We start from the raw sequence: 13,464 nt of genomic DNA, 5'->3' as shown, positions 1-13,464 counted from the left end.
ACTATTGAATTTAGGTTCCATGCTTCATAAAGAAAAATTGACTGTTTCTGCTTTTTTTTTAAAATGAAAAATTGTACAAATATTTGTAAATCAAAGTAAGAATTTTTAATTTACAAAAAAAAAGAAGAAAAACAAGTGAAAATATAGTCACATATGAGTGTAGTATAAACCTTTGATAAACTCAATAAATCGCCAAATCGCCACTTTCTCTTCAGAGGAAAAGCTCTAGCGTTGCATAAGTAAATAAACATATGCCTACAAACTTATTTTTCCGACCACTTCGTTTTAAATGGGTGGTAACTGAATCTTGGGGAAATGCTCATTCAATCGGAAATTAAAAGTTTTAGTACCATTTCTAAGGGCCAAGATTAATTAGAAGGGGACCAACCTCCCTTCTGTGGTAAATTAAGTAATCCTATAGGCATGATATGACCCGAACAGCCCATGGAGAAAGGGCCATGAATAATGCAAATGCCAATTACTTACACAGGAAAAGAGTAAGGGACGGGTTTCATCTTAGGCGTCTGAATCCTGCAATACAGTTTTCCTGGCTTAGTCGGTCACACAGCCTGTTGGGAGGAGGTAGCGTGGAAGGGGTCCAGAAATGGGCCAGTGAGGGTCTAGTGGGACATGGCTTCCACAACCTATGCTTGCACTTATTTCCTCTCACATCAGGTCCCTTTCCATGACGACCTCAGCAGAATTTGCGGCCGCATGTCTTCCAAAGATACTCCCGCCTGTAGCATCCTTCTCTAGATATCCACCGAGCGCTGCTTTCTGCCGTTGACACTTTCTATTGGTAATAAGTGGGACAAGCTATAGAAGAAGAGATTCCGAAACGTCTCGGTTTGGACTTAGCCGTGTTCTTCTGTGGAATTTGTACCTTTCAATTTTTTGTTTAATCACACTGTTGATTCTCGGGTCTCTTAGCGACTAGAAATTGGAGCTACAAGCTTAGCAACCCCTTTTTAAGCAGACTGAGAGCAGCTTTCAAATTGTGTTTATTATTTAAGCCTGCGAAGGACTTTATGGTACGTTTCAAATAAATTTGAAGACCATCTTCATGCTGCATATAAAATTCGGGAAGATCTATCTTGCAGAACATTTGTTAAAGCATCACACAATGTTTTTGACTAGTAAGAGAAGCTCCTAGTTTTCAGAATTGGTCGAAGCCTACTTTCAAAATCAATTTAGCTGAGCGTTTTCCTGGACAGTTAAAAGTATTTATCATGCAATTGTGTCTTAATATATTTGATAATGTGTTTAATATATTTAATAAATTAAGTTAAAATTTAATTGTTAGAATGTATTTGACATGCTTTTTTAGGGTTCAGAACCTCTTTCAGTCTACTAATGCTACTAATCTATTATATATTCGTTCTCTTGTTCTTATACTATAATTAATTTAAAAACTTTTTCTACAAGAAGTTTTTCAACGAAAAGTAAAGAGCTCCATTAAGCCATTAATGAGTAGAAATAAAGTCAAATAATCTTCCAAGCTTAAAACTACCAAGAATCACTATCAATAACTAAATAAAATTGAAAACGACCAGAAATTACAATAAATAGCCGAAGTAAACTCAAAACGAGTAAAAATCAACAGGAGTAGGGCTGATGACCCCTATAACTTCTTGAGACCAGAACACAATTTGCGCTTTACCGAAAAAAAAAAACAAACAAACAAATGACCGTGGATTGTCAGTTGAATTGACATATACTGACATTTCTTCGTTAAGGTTTTGATCATTTTTCATTTATGAAAGTAAGAAAGGTGAAAACATTTCAAGCGTATTTTGTTTTCAGTAAAGCGCAAATTGTGTTCTGGTCTTGAGTAAGCATAGGGATTATCAGCCCTACTCATGTTCATTTTTGCTTGTTTTGAGTTTCAGTTATCTATTGATAGTGATTTGAGGTAATTTTATCTTTTGAATATTATTTGACTTTTAACTATTAAAAAGAGTTCTGGCTCTTTTAATTTCCAATCGAATAAGCTCTTTTGAAGTTTCCAAGACGACAAATGGCCATCTCAAAATTTCTATCGGATGCATTTCGGGAAAATGCGAGGTGTGTGAGTGTGGGGGGGGGTGGCCCTCTGATCGCTCTGAACCTTAACAATGGCAATGGAACTTTTGATTACCGATCAAATGATCCCTCTTCAAGGTTTATACGATCACCCTTTTTGTACATACTTTATAGGCCCCCAGAATATAGCTTACAGCCCTTGCCCTGAGGGCTGTAGGGGGTTGTCATCCTCAAAGACATAATGTCCGGCTCTTTCAACTACATTGAACAAAATTGCTATTTTGATTGGATGTGTTTAAGAAGATGGTGGGCGTGGGAGGGGGGTTAGATGCCCTCCGATGACTTTCGACTATTAAAGGAGGATTGGCCCTTTCAATTTCCAATCGAATGAGCTCTTTTCGAAGTTTTTGCAACAACAAATGGCCATCTCAGAATTTCTATCAGATAGGGGAGAGTCGGGTAAGACGGACCCCATTTTGGTTTTTCGTTTGCGGAAGAGGTTGGAAACAAGCAACGACTGCCGAAAGGTGTCTAACTTGTCCCCAAAACATTGAGTTACGTAAAGAAACCTTCTTCACACATAAATCAGCCGTACTTCCGGGCCCAGATAAAAAAAAAACTGAAGTTGGTCAAAAGGTCCATCTTGCCCACCCCATAAGATAAGACGGACCAGCCCTTTGGGCAAGACTGACCCAATTGCTCAAAAAGATTGATTGTCTCTAAACAACTTTATTTCGAATACTTAAAATACTAGTAGTAAGTAAAAAAGTAAAAAGTTAGCAAATAACTATATTTAAACACTGTACGAGGCCAAATCTACGTGAAAAACGAATGAGCCGACTGTCTCGTCGTTCCACCCGAAGGGGTCGGTTTTGGCAGCTTCATGATGACCTCTTCTTTTCGCACGAAGCTCATCTCTTCAGTTGCCGTGAATTTGCTCGATGGAGCTAATCGCTTCCAAAACTGAACTTGAAAACCATCAGATTCACAATCACACACAACTCCAACATAATTCCTGAAGCTCTTCTTGGTTGGCACTTTCACAACCAAGAAATCCCCACTTTTTGGTTCGGTTCCATCAAGAGACTCCTCCTCCTCTGACCCATCCAAATGCAAGCTGTCATCACTTTCATCATCCAGCGCGATATGTTCATCGAAGCTGTCTTCCCCGTTCCCAGGCTGTTTGGAGAGGTTTCTCTTTTCAGGCCGTTTTCTTTGAGCTTTCTTTTCTGATTTTTTTCTTTTCAACTCAAATTCTTCTTCCAGTCTGTTTTTTTCAGGTGTGTTCGTCAGAATTTTGGACTTTGTTCTTTTCATAGACGTTTTTCCGTCTCTTGCATAGAAACTCGCCTTAGGGTGAGGACGAACCGACTCTGGAGTCACTGGCATAGTCGCAGAAATCACTGAGCTACTGGTAGTTGGCAGCACGTCGTTATTCAAGCTCTCTCGTCGCCAGGGCTGGTTGATGGAACTGCAGACTGGCCTGTCATGGGAGACGTCTCTGGTGCTGGTCGGTCTGTCACAAAGGCGCTGAGAAAGTCGTGACCTTGGAAAACGTTCCTATTGAAAGGGTATATTCCTGTTTTTTGGAACCCGCTTAGTACGTTTTCCATGACGAAAGCTCTTGGAAAAGCGATTCCAACGAATATTCCGATTTCATAAATGGTAATCCTCCTGTTTGGGTTCGAAATCATCCACGAGTTAGCTGCTTCATCGTAGTATCGCTTGAATGGCCCATAAACAGCAACATCAAGAGGCTGCAGCTTGTGACTGCAATGTGGCGGAAGCGTTAAGACGTCAATGCCGTTTTCTCTGCAAAGATTAACCACGCTCAATGAGACGTGCGAATCATGGTTATCCATAATCAGCAGAAGTCGATTTGTGGGCGAGCAACTGGTTTGGGAGATCAGATGGCGTATCATATCCGGGAAGATTTCGGCTGTCATCCATCCAGACGGCTGGCATTTTCCTGTGCTTCCAGGGGGCGTGCCATTGAGAAAACTTTGAAGCCAGTTCACTCGTGGAAAGACAAAGAAAGGGGCTATCGACTGGCCAGCTGCGTTGATACACCCTACGACTGTTACCAGCGTCCCTCGCTCAGCCGAAGTAATGCGTCCAACTTGCTTTGATCCCTTTTCTGCAACCACCTTTGGTGTCTTCTGAACGGTGGTTACTCCAGTCTCGTCAAGATTATATATTCTATTCGGCGGATACTTGTGCTTTATAAGCAGCTCTTCTAAATTATTGAAGACTTCGCTGACATTCGTCCTGTTGAAGCTGGTGGCTCTGGCAAGGCTTGTCGCTTCGGAGGACCTTAGGGAAAGCCCAACACGACTCATAAAGCTATTCATCCAGTCTTTTCCTGCACACTTATTTTCAGTCCAGTTCTTCGGCATATTCTTCCCTTTGGCCTGGGCATATTCATATGCAAGCTGACCTGCTTCCTTTTTCGTAAGTCCATGATGCATGTGCTGTGCCGTGATCATATAGTCCTTCAGAAGTATCTCTTCGTTTGCTGAGAACACACTTTTAAAGTTGAAGGTAGTTGCCAACTCCACTGATTGGGGATCTTCTGCTGCGTCGAGTTTTGCAACTGCTCTTCGCACTGTGCTTCGTGGCAAACCAACCTCTTTCGAAACTTTGCGAGGCGGCGAACCAGATTTAACTCGCATAGCAGCTGCTCTCAGTAAGTCCTGGTCGTGGAGACCGCGGGTGGTTTTCCTAATATACTTTTCCATTCTGCAAAAGAGAGACAGCTTAATATATTTCTAATTGACATGCAGGAACAATAAATGCAACACAATATTCACAAAATACGTAAAAAATAATAACTTCGAAAAAGATCCCAGATGATAGGGGGCAAGACGGACCGGTCCGTCTTACCCGCTGTCTCTGTGGTCCATCTTACCCTAAACCTGCTTTTTCGGAATAGTTAAAAATTATAACATAAGATGGCGCTGCAATGAAAAAAATTAATGTCTCACACACTCTCCTAGACCTCCATATTTGTAAGAAAAATTACCACAGAATAAAACAGAACATTAGAAACACCAGAAAAGAAAAACATTTACCTCAAAAGCCGGTTTCGAGAATGTGAAAACGAATAGAAATATTTTTCTCGAAGACAAGATTGGCTTCAACTCTCAGACTTCGCTCCGAAACTTGCCACTAGATGGCAGTTGTTTCTAGCTCTACAAGTGATAAAAAGGTGACGCTCAAGTCGAGCAATGACAAAAGGTCCGTCTTGCCCCCCGGTCCGTCTTACCCGACTCTCCCCTACATCTCGGGAAAATACTAGGTTTGGGGGGGTATGTACCCTCCAATTATTCTGAATCTTAAAGAGGGCGCTAGAACTTTTGATTACCGATCCAATGAGCCCCCTCCGAAGTTCATACGATCACACTTTCTATATAAATCTTAATTGCGCTTAGGGCATAACTTACAACCCTTGCCCTGAGGGCTATGGGGGAGGGTTCACCCTCAAAGACATAATTTTCGGTTCTTTCAACTATGTTGAATAAAATGGCTATCTCGTAATTTTGATTGATTGTGTTTGGGGAAATGATGGGCGTGGGAGGGGGATTAGTATCCCTCCAATCACTTTCGACTATTAAAGAGGCACTAACTCTTTCAATTTCCAGTCAAATGAGCCCTTTCCAAAGTTTTTACGGCAACTCTTTCGATGCGAAGTGCCCTAGTCTAAACAAAAAAGAAAAATTAATAAATACATAATACATCGTGCCCACATTGCTCTTTACTTAGACAGCGCTATTGCACTGCCTTTGTCATTAAGATAAAAAATTGTAACTATCGAACATTATTGCTGTAGGTTCTGCTTACAACCTAGTTACCCTTCGGTTCAAAGGGCATCAATCTGCTTGGAAAAAATGTTTCGAAGATTTGCTTCAAGAGCTCAATAATGCTGGTCACCTTACTGCCTGTTTTGACACCATTCATGGAAGAATAAACGAAGTTGTTTTACTTGTCCAACATACAACTCTAAGTCAGGGTGCTGATCTTGTTCAAAAATTGTCGTCATTTACTCAGGGTAAGTGTATATTAAATTAGAATAAGTAAATCATTACTTTGGCACATGTTATTTTTGCAAACTTTGGGAAAAGACTTGCTTCAAAAAGCGCCATGCTACCTTCATATTTTTTTGTATTTCATTTAATTGCTTCTTGTGACGCAATGACAATTAGGTATTAACAGTTTTCAGCTCAGAATAAAAAAGTTATAATGGATCTAAGTTTAGTGCCTTATTTTGTTTTAAATGAAGAACATACCCAATCAGTGGCGTCATTCAATTTTATTCGTCTATTTTATCTTGTTATTATCATCTCTTTTTGTACTCTTTTCTCATTTTTCTTTTTTGGTGTTGATGCTAATTGCTCACGTGTCTTTTTCACAGCTACGGAACCTTAATGTTGAGTGAGCTGGAAACTCCAGCTAATTTATTTATTTAGTGAGATGGATTAATAAAAAGTAGAGTAAAAAAAATGCTGAATGAGTAGCAATTTTTGCCATTTTAGAACTGATGTTTTTTGTCCGAGTCTTCAGAGCAATCAATCATCTATTGACTAATTGCACATTTTTCGACTATAGCACATATAAGATCTTTATTCTGATATTTAGAGAAATGGGCTTTAGTTCGGTATTCCTTAGAATACTAATATAAAAGAGTTTGAAATTAATTGGGCCGTTTTAAAAAACTGTGCTTAATTCATTTTGAATTACTTTTTGTGGTATATAAAAAGCGAATGCTTTCTCTCTATGGTTGAATATCAAATACGACTTGAGGATGTCCAAGATATCCTGAAGAAATAGAAAGAATAAACACGGGAAGTTCAAACCTATTTAGGTACAGGATCAAAGCCCTCTGTAGTGGCACGTCGAAAGATATCCAAGACAAACTGACGAATATACTCGATGTATATTGTAATTTTTTTCCTTATCTTTTTTGAAAATAAAGGATACGATTATAGGTAACACTCATTTCACTGTCGGGGAACCTCACATTTTGCACATTTACGATTTAGAATTTTCTCTTAAAGTATCAAGGACATTAAAATAAATATATTTATTAAAAACAAGCACTACAAAAAACTGGTAAATAAAAGTACTCTTTGTCTTATGGTACCATCTAAGATACCCATAATACCAATGGAGCCAACTTAAGTGTATTCATGCCTGAAAACTGATTTCTGAGAATTTTTTCATTGGTTCTTTTAAAATTATGAAGTTTTTAAGGCAGCATGGTATTCTGTCAGCGTTGCCACATCGCACTGGGAAACTAAACTAACATACGAAACTAATTTGTTCAATTTGATGACGTTTTTTGTCAGTAAAATTTAAACATTTACAATTTGTTGATTCCAAAAGACAACTACAACTTCAAGGAAAAGCTACATCTTAAGCTCCTTGATGCCAAGTGTTTCTTAGCTCATTTTTGCTGATTTTTCACCCACGTTTCTGTTCTTTTTTGAATTTTGTTGCCCGCTACTGCCGAGATCTGCATAACTGGTTAAGGAGGTCTTCTTTTTATTTTATTAAGAATTACGTTACTTGATATAGCAATTCCCTTTCAAATAAACCGTTAAACATGTTTATGATGTTTCAGTGTCGCACAAGTGGCGACAAAAAGAACGAAGAAGAAGAAAAAATAAAAATGATACTTCAAAAAAGATAAATAAATGAATAAAGATAAATAATAAATAAATGTAGATAAAAATAGATATAAAATGATAATGAATAAAGAAAGAAAAACCAAGAAGAACAAGAAAAAGAAAAGAAAAAGGGTGACACGTCACTACCTCTTATGCGATAAAATGATTTTTCGTGTTATTCAAGATCGGGGACTGTAATTCTCCTAAGGGGGATTCGCCTATTGACATTCCATTGGTGCAGTTTTCACTTCTATCTGACATTGTTTGTGTGATGCTTTGGGCTATTTTTGAAATTCCCATAGATTTTCTTTCGAAATAAATTTTTATCATTAAGATAAATCAAAATAATAGTTGCCAAACCGAAGCCAGCTACAGATGGCGACTCTTCCTCGCAAAAAAGTTTTTTTCTAAACTGGTTTTAGGTTCCAGAAAATGCTGCAAACATGATATACAGATTTGACGATTAATTGGTAATTTTACTTAGCTTTTAGATAATTATTTAATTTATTCGTTTATTAATGTCATTAATTTATTTCATTTTAACACTAAAAGAATATTAGTTAATTAATTAATTAGGTAGTCATAGTTTATTTTTGATTTCAGGATACAAATTATTACTTAGCTATCAGGTTGTTATTTTATTAACTAATTTCATTAATCTACTTAATTTTACTATTTAATCATTGAAATTAGTTTGATCTATAAATAACATTAATATAATTAACTAATGCAATGTATTTAAGTAATCAATCAGGTAAATATTATTTTTTTTGAATTTTTAGGATCCACCCACATAATAAGCCCAGAAGAATTCTTGAAGGATTTAAAGCAATTTGTCAAATGTGTTTTCAGTGTTTGCCAAGTCATTTTTGATTGATGTTGTATTAATAAGTTCTTCAAACTCATTCTGTGCTTATTTGTCAAATGTGTTTTCAGTGTTCCTTTATTTTGTCTCTCAGTTCTTTTATGAAATCGTCTGAAATGTCTGGTTAGTTTTGACCTTGCTCAGTTAACAGTACGTCATAAATACCTAGACATATTTTGATGGAAAAAATTAATAAGAAAAAGGTCAAAAAATTATTAGAAATGTCAAAAAGACACATTCAGGTTTAATTCTATATTATCGATTGTTTTATTTTTATTTATGAGTTAGAAGTTTTAAATATATCCAAATACTTTTTAGTTAAATTCAATCTTTAAAAAATTTAATTAATATTGGATGGCCGGAATGTATTTTTCTTTTTTTATTATTATTTCTTGGTTATTTTTGAACATCTTTACGAATTTAGAATGTTTTGAGTCAGTCAAGTAATTTAGTATAAACATCTTGGAGAATTCAAACAGTGGACTTCATCAATTTGGTATCTAAATGAAGTTTAATTTTTATATACTTATTTCCTTGTTTATGTTTGAGTCTTACCGCACCTCCTTAGTTAAATATTTTTTTTAGAAGAAGCGGGTCAATTAGTTCCGGAAAAATTGTCCAAAAGGTTTAATTCTTTTTAGTTCAAAATTTGATTCTTTTTTCTTTGTTCTTTTCTGATGTTAGATTATAAATTATATATACTGTTATATTGACTCTCTGAAATTAAAACTGATTACGTGTTGAGAAGTCAATCTGATCAAGTCAACTTTGTCGAAGTACTTAATTAACTCATAAAGCTAAAAGTTATACAGTCACAAGGATATTCTATAAAAATAAATAGTAATGTCAATAAACTTTTTTCCATCGATTTTTAAATATTTTTTTGAAACCAGTTCCTTATGAAATATACCAAAAATTATTCCGCATAATCAAGTACAAAAAGAAACACTTATTTTTTAAGAATTCCTCCCCACAAGGTCAAATAGAAAATGAGCAATGATATCTATATTGTTAAAATTACTTTTGTTTTATGCAAGTGGACCTACAAAACTGAGTCTTGGCTGGGGCCTCCATCCTTAACCCTCATCCTAAATCTCCTCAAGTACCTTTTTTTTAAACTTTATTCAATTTTCCATTCCGGGGAAAAGGAAGTAAAAATAGCCTAGGATTAAAGTATTCTGATGACTCGTGAAAAGTAACAAAACCAATTTTTGTTGTGCTATATATTTTTTTGCCCCCCCCCCCTCCCTGACAAAAATTCTGGATACAACTTTGCATACAGTTCTTTAGTATTTTCTTTTTTTTCGACAGTATGTTTTTATATATTTACTCAACTGTGCTGTCTGGATGTGAAATTAATATTCTTAAGTAAAAGCAAGTGCCTTAGTTTTGAAAGCCTTATCCCCATTAAGGGATAAGTCGTTCATATGTCTCAAAGAATCTTTTACACAATTGTCTCAGGCATTCCATGCAGCCTGTCTATTTTTTCAATTGAGATGATTGCTATATATAAGGCATTGGAATTTATTAAATCATATGGGCATGCCCAGAGTTGGATGATATGCTCTGACTCAGCATCAGCCCTTAAGTACCTGATGAATGAGCATGAACCTAGTCGTGAATTAGTTTGTAATATCCACCAAATAGTTAGGTCGTTAGAGCTTGTGGGAAATAATATATTTCTAGTCTGGGTCCCAGCAAATGTGGGAATTAGAAAGAAATGTGTTTAGCAACCAAATTATAAAGTATTTTGTTGCTTTCACAATGAGAGCAATCCTAGGTTAAGCCAAGTCCCCTAAGTGGGTCCATAGAAAGACTATGTTGGTGTTGACTAAGTATATAAAGAATTGTAATCTACATAACATTCTCTGATTTTTTTTTTCTTTTTTTTTAAGTTATAATGTATTGACTTTTATATTCATTGTATTGACCTTTTTTTTCGTATTAATGTTTCCATTTATAGATTTTTTAATTGTAGTAACTGCATTAACTTATATTTTATTGTATTGACCTTTTTATCTATATATTTATTCTTGTATTTAAGCTTTATTTAAATCTGAATATGTTTCTTTTCACAGATATTTTAAGCAATATTAGCAGAATAGAGGTGTGATATTCCCAGTAGTGCCAGTGATTTAAGCAAGAACACTCTGTACAACGTCCTAGTACTCTCCCAAGATATCTTAAGTGTTGACGTGGCCTGTGCCAAAATTTTATTTGTGTTTTTCAAAGTGACGTGGCTTCATAAGCCCAAATTTCCTCAAAAACTATCTCATTAATGGGTACTATATTTGGGCACTCTATTGAAAGCAAACTGTTACACATATAAAAAGCTGGAGTATTCCTATCCTTGAAACTAATATCACTATTATAATTATTCATGATTTCCATCTTGATTATATCCTCATTTAAAATAAAAATTTTAAAAATAAAACAGTCGATCATTTAGAATTAAACCTGAATGTGTCTTTTTGACATTTCTAATAATTTTTTGACGTTTTTATTTTTATTTTTTCCATCAAAACATGTCTAGATATTTATGACGTACTGTTAATTGAGCAAGGTCAAAACTAACGAGACATTTCAGACGATTTCATAAAAGAACTGATACCCAAAATAAAGGAACACTGAAAACACATTTGACAAACAAGCACAGAATGAGTTTGAACAACTTATTAATACAACATCAATCAAAAATGACTTGGCAAACACTGAAAAAACATTTGACAAATTGCTTTAAATCCTTCAAGAATTCTTCTGGGCTTATTATGTGGGTGGATCCTAAAAATTCAAAAAAATTAATATTTACCTGATTGATTACTTAAATACATTGCATTAGTTAATTATATTAATGCTATTTATAGATCAAACTAATTTCAATGATTAAATAGTAAAATTAAGTAGATTAACGAAATTATTTAATAAAATAACAACCTAATAGCTAAGTAATAATTTGTATCCTGAAATCAAAAATAAACTATGACTACCTAATTAATTAATTAACAATAGCCTACCTCCTAGGTTAACCTGTAGACTACAACCAATTTTATTCAGCAATTAGCCTAGGACAGTTCATATTCAAAATAGTATTCCAGGCTTTTACCTCCAATACAAGTTCTGTCAATTTTTGCTTTACCTTACAAACAGCCCACATTTAATAAAGATTAGCACCTAAGATATTTTCAAAACTTTTATTGACCTTCGATGTCTTTTGTTCAGGTCTTATTTACAATTAATGTCCTTCAAACCCTTTTTTGAGGTGTGACACATGAACCCTTTCTCTTTAAAATGCTTTACTTCTTCTCAATGTTGCCTGTCTTCTTCAAGAACCTTAAATTTTTTGCCACACATCCAACACGCATAAAAGTCATCTTACATAGCCTAAAGGCAACCTGGGGCCAATCATGGGTGTTTCAAGGGAGGTCCACCCTACAAAACCTTTCGATCAGCCTAGAAAAATTACCATTTTGGAAAATATATTTGTTTTGAGAAGAATGTTTATTTCAAATTCTTGTTAACTTAATTAATTATCCTCGGTTACCCCAAGTTTTCCAAATACTATCACAAATCGCTTCGGCAGTTTCCAAGAAGCATTTACTAGATGCACTATCATTGTATTTATGCATAATTTGCACATAGATCAAGTGCCTTGTTCTAGATTCGTTCCTAATCTTCATCACCACTCTTCAAGCAACCATACCACGAGTGATTTTTACTTGAAAATTGGGCTTGTTCTGTGGACAAGCCGTTGATTGACTATTGATTGATATTTTTCAGCTATTAAATGTGCAACAACATTTTTTTATTGTTACTGTATTAGTGTTTAAAAAAATAAATAAATGGAACATTTCTACATAATAGGGTATGTTGTGTTTTTTCAATAATTATCACATCATAGAAGTAAGGTACTTATATGATAAAAACATCGCCTAATACCAAATAGTTTAAGTCAACGACTGAAGAAAAATATTATTTTGCAATCTACGGTTAATTTATTATTGCCTGCACTTTAACAGCCTTATTTCTGTATAAATAACAAAAAACAAGTTTTTTCAACTGAAAGTAAGAAGCGACATTAGAACTTAAAACGAACAGAAATTACTTCGTATATGAAAGGGGTTGCTTCCTCATTAACGCCCCGCTCTTTACGCTAAAGTCTGACTCTTTTTCTCAACTATTCTTTTTAAAACAGTAAAAAACTTTAGCGTAAAGAGCGGGGCGTTGATGAGGAAGCAGCCCTTTTCATATACGAAGTAATTTCTGTTCCTTTCAAGTTTTAATGTCGCTCCTTACTTTCAGTTGAAAAAACTTTTTTATTATTATTTAATTTCTTAGCGTTTTTGAATCAATGCATGTTTTGATTTTGGCTCTCCGCAGAGGAATAATTAAAACGAAATTAGTATTTTTTTATTTTTTTTGGCTAAATGGCTTTCTCATAATTTTGATCGAATGATTTTTATAAAAAAAAAGAGTGGGAGAGGAGCCCTAGTTGCCCTCTAATTTTTTGGTTAATTAAAAAGGCAACTAGAACTTTTATTTTTTTTTACGAACCTTTTTATTAGTAAAATATATAATTTTGTCCCAATTCATTGAGAATGACCGTTGGATCGCAAAAGCCGTAGAATAAATAGTTGACATTACTAAAAATACTATAGCGTAAAGAGCGAGGAATTAGGAGGAGGCGAACCTCTCATATGGGTAATAATTTCTGTTCGTTTTAAGTTTTAATGCTGCTCCTTGAAAAAGTTTTTTCAAGTTTTTTCAAAAGTTTTGAAAGTTTTTTCAACTGAAAGTAAAAAGCAGCATTAAAACTTAGAACGAATAGAAATTATTACGTGTATGAGGGGATTCGTCCCCTTTTCAATACCTCGCTCTTTACACTGAAATATTTTTAGTAATTTCAAAAGACCT

The 13,464-nt window shown here is 34.9% G+C and overlaps 1 long non-coding RNA gene across 4 annotated transcripts in view; it reads left to right on the top strand.

Annotated features, from left to right (window-relative positions):
* Nucleotides 1-12,105, top strand: part of LOC136042863 (uncharacterized) — a 35,483-nt gene extending 23,378 nt beyond the window's left edge. For 3 of the 4 annotated variants that reach the window (XR_010621463.1, XR_010621460.1, XR_010621462.1), the window contains exons 2-3: nt 5,852-6,070; nt 8,471-9,800. This is a non-coding gene — a long non-coding RNA (uncharacterized LOC136042863). Of the gene's footprint in view, nt 1-5,851; nt 6,071-8,470; nt 9,801-10,631 lie in introns of those variants that run through there. The other variant, XR_010621461.1, reaches the window with a different exon arrangement.
* Nucleotides 12,106-13,464: the final 1,359 nt, after the last annotated feature.

The sequence above is a fragment of the Artemia franciscana genome, unplaced genomic scaffold (genome assembly GCF_032884065.1).
Source record: "Artemia franciscana unplaced genomic scaffold, ASM3288406v1 Scaffold_2236, whole genome shotgun sequence".
In the NCBI taxonomy this organism is placed as follows: domain Eukaryota; kingdom Metazoa; phylum Arthropoda; class Branchiopoda; order Anostraca; family Artemiidae; genus Artemia; species Artemia franciscana.
Note: the sequence above shows the minus strand (reverse complement) of the source record. Positions and strands in the feature narration are given on the sequence as shown.